This window comes from Xenopus tropicalis, chromosome 2 (assembly GCF_000004195.4).
Source record: "Xenopus tropicalis strain Nigerian chromosome 2, UCB_Xtro_10.0, whole genome shotgun sequence".
NCBI lineage: Eukaryota > Metazoa > Chordata > Amphibia > Anura > Pipidae > Xenopus > Xenopus tropicalis.
Genome location: NC_030678.2, coordinates 118314207 through 118322851, shown reverse-complemented (window position 1 = coordinate 118322851; position 8645 = coordinate 118314207).

The window sequence follows — 8645 nt, the reverse complement described above, 5'->3', positions numbered from 1 at the left end:
CACCATAAACTGCTGATGGAAATTCCTAGGAGGGCTGTTCATTTGTCTTTCTTTTTCTGCATCCCCTTGGAACTGGAACTCATGCAGGAGCTTATCTGCTTTCACATAGCTGGACTTGCTTTATTTGTGTTCATGAATATCTGTATAAAAACTAATCTGGGGAAATAAGTCATGTGGTGCTTTAAAGTTTTTAATTTGAATTCCCCATAAACAGATGCTTACACACTGGGTTGTAAAGTAAAATACTGTATATGAAATGTAAAGGAACAAACAGGGTAATATATCCCTAAATTTGCAAGTGATGCCAAAAATGGAACAGCTTAGTAACACCCAGCCCATATTTAGAATGAGCAAATGATTAAAAATAATGCAATTCCTGCTGTGACATATATGGATAGTAGAAGAATCCTCAGATGACATGTATAAATGCCCTCTACTGAACTCACTGATTTCTAATATTCCTACTTTCCACAGTAACAGGATCATATATATGTTAAATTTCCATTTGCCAAACATCATAAAACTGCAAGCTGAGACATTAACACCTTTCTAAAAGCTCAGGAGTAAAAGCTAAATAATTCATATATACATACGTATTGCAAGCTTATAGCACAGGTTTCCTCCAAGCCCAAAATGGTGCAACAAAAACCACAAAATATCACATTTATGTCAGTAGGAATTGTATGAACTTTATATGATTCCCACCTAAAAAAAATCACCAATGTGATTACTGGTTGAAATTTCATAAAAAGAAAGTATATGGCATTTTGCAGGTTTACATTTTACCACTTGACACTGAATTTTAAGTTCAACATGAAAACTATGTTGACAAAAGATTTTTTTACTTTATAGTTTAATCTGTGTGAATACCTAGTTATATCATATAAAGCAGCAATAGACACCAAGCAAGATGGGAGGCATTATAGGTAGCCTCCAACTACACAAAACGGGCCTATCAAAGTTGTCCCTCCCGGTGGTGCCATTAATACCAGAATGATTGGAACGTGTATGGCCAGCCTCACTTGGAAAGTTGTGTTTCTTAAAACTTCTAGCACCTCTAACTGTGCTACAGATGAGAAAAAATGTAATTTAGGTCCACACATCAGGAACCAACTGTGCATGGTGGATCCATCTCCTCCCCCGATGCTGCACGATAGATTTGAAAAAGAAAGTAATTCTGAGCAATTTGGGATGGGGGGCTGTGATAACCAATCTCCATGAAGCAAATATACTGTTACATAGCATACCTGAATGGAGGCAGTGATGCATAGCTACATGCTGTTTTGAGAAGAGCACACTGTGCCATGTCTTGCCTTGATAGCTTGGAATCACTATAGGCAGCAAAAATGAGAAAAAGTGCAGTCATTCTACAAACTGAATCCAAGTTCCATAGAAACCAATGGAATGGCTGCTTTTATAAATATGTGCTGCTAAGTCTACTCTAACTTTGCTGTTATTAATTCAAATCAGCACAATTATGAAAATAATTATCATTATTATAAAAACAAAGCAAGCAATTACAAAGCACTAGAACCCTCACAAACATACAGCTTACCTTTTGTTTTTATTGTTGTCTTTTACTTTTCACTGTTTCTTTCACTTACAATATGCATGTAAATTAAAAAAAAATATATATATGTATACATACATACAAATATGCCATATTCTGGTTCATTATTCATGGGCATAGATATATAGGAATTCTTGCAGGCAGAGGTTAAAATTATCTCTATGAACGCTCCAACCAGAGGGTACAATCTATCTATAGCTTTCTGTCAGAAAATATTTACACCTCATGTTTTAATGGAATCTCCTCAGGGACAGAAGGTTCGGGAAGGTTAATTTTTTTAGGTAGCTGTTCAAGACTGAATACAAACACATTTAACACTGGTAATTTTCACATCCCTTTGCTAAACAGAATTTCAAGATTAAACATTTTTATAAGACTTTTTGAAATAAATAACTCTTCACATATATAACTTCTATTGGGATATGCTGAATGCTATGGAACCAGGTTTTGTGTAGAAATGTCCATAATATAGAACACTGTGCGCCAAGGTCACTAAAAAAATGTAGGTATTAAAAAACCCAGTTGGATTGTTTTGTAATCAAAATGCATGTATGCTATGGGGCACATTTATCAACTTTCGAATTTGAGTTTGTACCTGAATTTGAGTTTTCTTGCACTAAATCTCACAAACTCGAATTAGAGTTTCCGAAACTCAAATGTTTAAGATTTATTAAGCTAAAAAAACTTATGGCATTGCTGTATTTTGGAAAATTCTGGGTAACAAGATTCTGTATAATAGGCCCCAACTAGCAGGCAATTCTGTGTTACTGGAACAGATATTTTGTGATTCACTAAAATATGTAAGGCCTAATTCACTATAAGAAGTAAATGCACAACATGTTTTTTTCCTACAATGCACTATTTCTTCCAGTCTTCTTTAACTATTGCACTGGACTGTGAATGGCAAGCTGATGGTTGCCATTTGTTTCTATCATGTAAGGGCTAGCATATGGACAGAACTTTGGAATGCATTGCATGCCATTCCACAGATACACGCTGGAGGCAGATTGGGAGTGCTGCACACAACATGCTCCTTTTTGCATTTGATTCATGTATTTAAACAAAACAAGGATAAAGGTGCAGAGAGCTCCATGCAAGGAGTGCAGGTAACTGCAAGAAAACCTATATATTCTTTATTGAAAACAAGTTTTGCAAACATAAACATCATTGTGCATAACAATTGTAATTAAACCCTAATAAGTACATCTTGTTGCTGCAAATGCTATATCTATGAGGCCTCCAGAGACACTTTTAAAAGAAAAAATGCTATGTACATCTGTTCTCCAAACTGTGATCTAATGTCAGATTAGTAAAGGTGATGTCATTTCCATGTTCTGTTGTAAAAGACAGAAATTATATTTCAATTACCAATCCAGAAGTCTTTTCCTGGATGTCTATACCTGTACCACATGCTGTTTTGTCACTATATCATTGGGGAACTAGGAAAGCTACAAGGGAGAGATTTAGCACAAAGCATACTACAGTAGGCCTTTACCAGACACCCGGCTATAACAAAGCAATATGTTTGATTTTATTATTTTTTTATCCCTCTTGGGATGTTTTAAAAGACGCAAAGCCCAAAGACTTCCTGGAGGCTAATCCTTTCTGGGTCACATGGTTCCTTTGAGATTTCATCAGAAAAGCGTTTTCGAATAACAATAGATTCTGCTGTCTGTGAACTGGAGTAAATCCTGTGCTTTAGAGCTAACAATGAGTGGAATTTCAGTGCAGCATGGCTGTTTGCTTAACACAATGGAAGTTGGTACAGCCTGGACTTGGAAGTGTCAAAGAGTCATTGTGGGAAAATGTTTATTACTGCAACTGAGTCAACAAACATTTTGTTATAGAAGGAAATTCTCATTACAGTGTTATAGATCAGTGCAATATTCATTGTTTTATGATATTCATACCTTTGTTCATACCCATACTATGTACCTTTTTCATAGTTGATAGATTTCTTTACATAGACACGCATTTTTTATGTTTGGACAAAGTTTGTGCCCCTAAGGGCTCTACCACTTGCACCCATATAATCTGAACTGTAGAATTTATTGATCTATGTTTATTGTGTGAGTGTATACTGACAGTAAGTGTGGCACGTTATGTTGCATATTTTGGTTGTACTGAGGTCTTTAATTATGCAGGCAAGCAGGTCTGATGTTTTTTTAAGGGGCATGTAAATGTAACCCTTATTTTTCCACCCAGGACTAGCTTCCACTCAACTGTAGTAGAGCACCAGTTACAGTAGACCCTCAATCTCAGCTGGGCCCTTGCAATACAGTGTGGGGGAAAGGAGAGGTGTTCCAGAACTATTAATAACAGTCACAAACTACTCACATTACATGCTTCTCTGAAGTAGTTCAATTAAAGAGCATATCACCATTGACACTGCCTTAGGAAAGTCTTGGCAGGAATCCTGCTTCACCTCTGTGACACCCAATAGTAGACCCAGATCACTTCCAGTGCAACCACAAGGGAAAACTCTAATCTAAATCCCTATCCACTATGATCCATACACCAACAGGCAGTATTACCTGGGAAGCAGGGTGGGAGCACTGGAAAAGAAAAATAACTTTGTAAATTTCCACTTATGCAAGTGTAGGTGAGGGAATGCTATCAATCTATTTATTTTTGCAGTGATCTTGCTGGCATGTGTGATATTATTGAGGTGCTAATTGGCCATTTCTGCTGTGGTCTTACTGACATGTCTGAGTTTCTTTTATAGTTTTTATTTTTTTTATGGCCAAGGCTCAAATTTGGGCATGGTAAAAAATTTTTAGCATTCACAGTTTTGGGAGGTGTGAGCTAGAATGAAAATGGCCACTGATAAGGTATGAAACAAAACTTGTCAGACAGACATAACATGTACAATGAAATGGCTTTAGCATTATTCTTTTGTTGTCACTTGTTGGGTCATTTGCTTTTTTTATACATATATTGGTACAGTTTTTATACAGCGATGTTATTATAGCTACTCTGTCTTCATTTTTCAACATCTGGGGTGAATGTAGACTCCCCATGTGACACTATCCTGCAGAAAATGAACCAATGTGTAAAAGCCAAACAATTCTAAATCTATTATCATTCTATAGAGTGCTGCCATTTACATCAGTACTATACACTATACTGAGGTACAAAACACAAAAAGTGCAGTAACTAGAAAGACAGTCACGAAATCTCAATGAATAGGTTAGATGCAATAAAAAATGTACAATAGACAATGAAAAGAACCTATATGACAGTTTATTAATGGGAATACAACTCTGAAATAACATATTTCAATGGTGAATCCTTTTCTTTCCTCCAGAAAAAAACAGACAACCACACTGAAAAACAACATATCCTGTAGAAAACAAATAAGTCACCGAGTTTTATTTCTCGTGACACAATTCATAAGAAATCCATTTGTACACAATGCACTGAAACCGAAATGCATTTTGCTAGCTCAGTGTTTATACCTGAGATCAGATTTTATCTTAGGATGAGATAGTGCAGTCTTTTAAGTACACCAGCCTGCCAATGTGAAGTGGTCTAAAGTGAAATGACTGCTATTTTCACCACACAGAAATGTCTCTTCTAGAACACAATGTACATAAACACATTTAAGCTGTGCTCTATAACCTGGTATTGTTCCATTACACAAGCAAAATACATGTTAAAATGTCCAATTGATTAAATGAGTAATTAAATCTTACAATTCTTACTTTATTAAACTTTACATTTTTACACTAACTTCCTCCCCTTCAACTTGGAGAATCATTGTGTGGGTATCGATGGGTGGGTGTCGATAGCAAATTTTTAAGGCAATGACACTTGGGGGCCCATTTACAAAAGCACGAACGCTCGAGCGTTCATGTGAACGCTCCGAGCGTATTTTTGCTGACTTTTTCATACGGCACACAACTTTTTCGTACAGCGCACGACTTTTTCGGAAAGGTTTTACCGCTGTTTACAATTGTTCGGTACGTGATTTTCGGATCGCCAATACGATATTATCGTGACTAATACGATTTTTTCGTAAGCATTTTCGTGATATTTGCGATCTTCCGAAATTTTCGTTTCCAATATAATTTTTTTCCCACTCGTCATTCGGATTCGTGGATTAGTAAATGTGCCCCTTGGGGTAGATTTATCAAAATGTGAGTTTATAGCTTAATACATAAAAATGTGAGTTTATAGCTTAATACATAAAAACTCACCCACGTTCTATTCATTCCTATGGGATTTTTAGAAGCATATTTATCAAATGTTGAGTTATTACTTTTACCCACTGATAAATATGCTTCTAAAAATCCCATAGGAATGAATAGAACGTGGGTGAGTTTTTATGTATTAAGCTATAAACTCACATTTTCATACATTTGACCCATAGTTATTTGCAAAACAAAAATAAGAAAAATGTAAGCATGTAATTTGCCAAAAACCCCCTTACTTTGTGTATATTGTATACATTTTCGTAGACCACAATGGGAACACCAACTGTAGCAATCAAGGTACTGTGTCCTGTGTCCTGTGTCCTGTGTACTGTGTTAATGTGCACTAATGGCTTGAGTAAGAGTAGCTGGTGAAACTTCAAGCCCTCTGAATTAAATCGCAATCACGGTTGGAAACATATCATGTTGGACACATCATGGTTAAAATATCCATGTGCCCTCTTAATTTATCCTGACAGTCATTTTAACTGCCAATTAAACCACTACTGTTCTTTCTGGTTTTTTCTTTTCCTTTCCTCTATTAAAATGCTAAAACCAACCCTTTAAAAATTACCTGCTGATAAATTTCTGGCATATGTCTAGTTAATGTACCTAATTGCTTGTGTTTACTCTTTATTGATGGTAAATCATAAATAAAACCTCTAAAATACATTTCCTGTGCTGTCCTTCTTCAACAATTCTAATTGCACCCTTGAGTTACTTTCTTATCTAACTAATGCAATCCCACAGGGATTTGGGGTGCTGAAAAGACCCAGTAGACTACAGTACCTCACAAACAACTTCCTACATCATTTTGTTCTTTATCACTCTTCTTATATCCAACTTTTGGCTTTAGAGGTGGAGCAGGGTCTGACATGGTTATGTATATGGGAACAATTTTAACCTCATCTTTAGATCCTGTGCCACTGTGTCTTTTAAACTCCTGCACAGATCTGGATGCTTTATTAAGATCCATGGGATGTTAGGATGCAGAAAACACTGCTTTATATATGTATATATATATATATATATATATATATATATATATAAAATAATTATCTGTGGCCAGCACACCCTTCAATGTTTCATCAAAAATTGTTTTATTGTAGATATATTGTTAAAACCAATGTTTCGGTCCTTATCAGGAGCTTTCTCAAGGAAAAAATAAACTATTTATTATTGCCAGAAAGGTGAACTAACGTTTCGGCTGATACACCAGCTACTTTGACAAAGGCTGGTGTATCAGCCGAAATGTTAGTTCACCTTTCTGGCAATAATAAATAGTTTCTTTTTTGCATAAGTCCTGTGTGTGCGGCTTCCGATTCTTCTCCTTTATATATATATATATATATATATATAAAATAATTATCCTTTTATCCTTGAGAAAGGTCCTAATAAGGACCGAAACGTTGGTTTTAACAATATATCTACAAAAAAAATTTTTTTGATGAAACATTGAAGGGTGTGCTGGCCACAGATAATTATTTTCTATACAGACATAATTTTGGGTATGCAGCCCGCAGAATATTAAGCCTTGGAGTGCGGACACCATTTGGATTGATATATGGGTAAGACTGCCGACCTGACTGCTGTCCAGAAGGCCATCATTGACACCCTCAAGCAAGAGGGTAAGACACAGAAAGAAATTTCTGAACAAATAGGCTGTTCCCAGAGTGCTGTATCAAGGCACCTCAGTGGGAAGTCTGTGGGAAGGAAAAAGTGTGGCAGAAAATGCTGCACAACGAGAAGAGGTGACTGGGCCCTGAGGAAGATTGTGGAGAAGGACCGATTCCTGACCTTGGGGGACCTGCGGAAGCAGTGGACTGAGTCTGGAGTAGAAACATCCAGAGCCACCGTGTACAGGCGTGTGCAGGAAATGGGCTACAGGTGCTGCATTCCCCAGGTCAAGCCACTTTTGAACCAGAAACAGCGGCAGAAGCGCCTGACCTGGGCTACAGAGAAGCAGCACTGGACTGTTGCTCAGTGGTCCAAAGTATGTCATTCGGAAATCAAGGTGCCAGAGTCTGGAGGAAGACTGGGGAGAGGGAAATGCCAAAATGCCTGAATATATATATATATACTCGAACAAAAGGGCCGCTTCACACAGGACTTATGAAAAAATGTAGTTTTATTCACGCATCACAAATGGAGACTGACGTTTCGGCCGGACTCCCAGCCTTTCTTTGAGAAAGGCTGGGAGTCCGGCCGAAACGTCAGTCTCCATTTGTGATGCGTGAATAAAACTAAATTTTTTCATAAGTCCTGTGTGAAGCAGTCCTCTTGTTCGAGTGTCTATGCATTTGTGATTTGGACTGCACCCAGGCCACCGATCCTTATCTTTATTGTGAGTGCCCTCCTTTCTACAGCGTTATATATATATATATATATATATAGCTTTTTTGCTGATGATGATGAAAATTACCATCATACTGCAGTGAAATACAATAAAAAATACAACAATTGGTATACAGGTACTTGTTTGGATACATATATGCAAGTATGCCATACGAGAATCTATAATCAGATCAGATTCAATGTAAAAGGGTGAGAAATCATTTTGGGAGCAACAAATACTGTGGTCTTGCTCTCATGGTTTAGTATTTTTATGATATGTAATGCATTCCAAGGTTTGCATATAGAATGTCAAAGAGAGATTTTGTTGCAAAGTAAATGGCTGAATCTTATTTGTCACCTTATTTTCACCCAACATCCCTATTTCACTCTTTTGTATCAATTAAACGTATGCTGAGAAAGATCTGTTATCATGTTAGTACCCTAAGGACCCATTAAGTTGCATGGAAGTAGAGGGTGCTATGAAAGGTGTGTAGAGTGGGGTCATGCACATTCTTGTGCAATCTGAAAGCAGTCCCTTAGCTGAAATC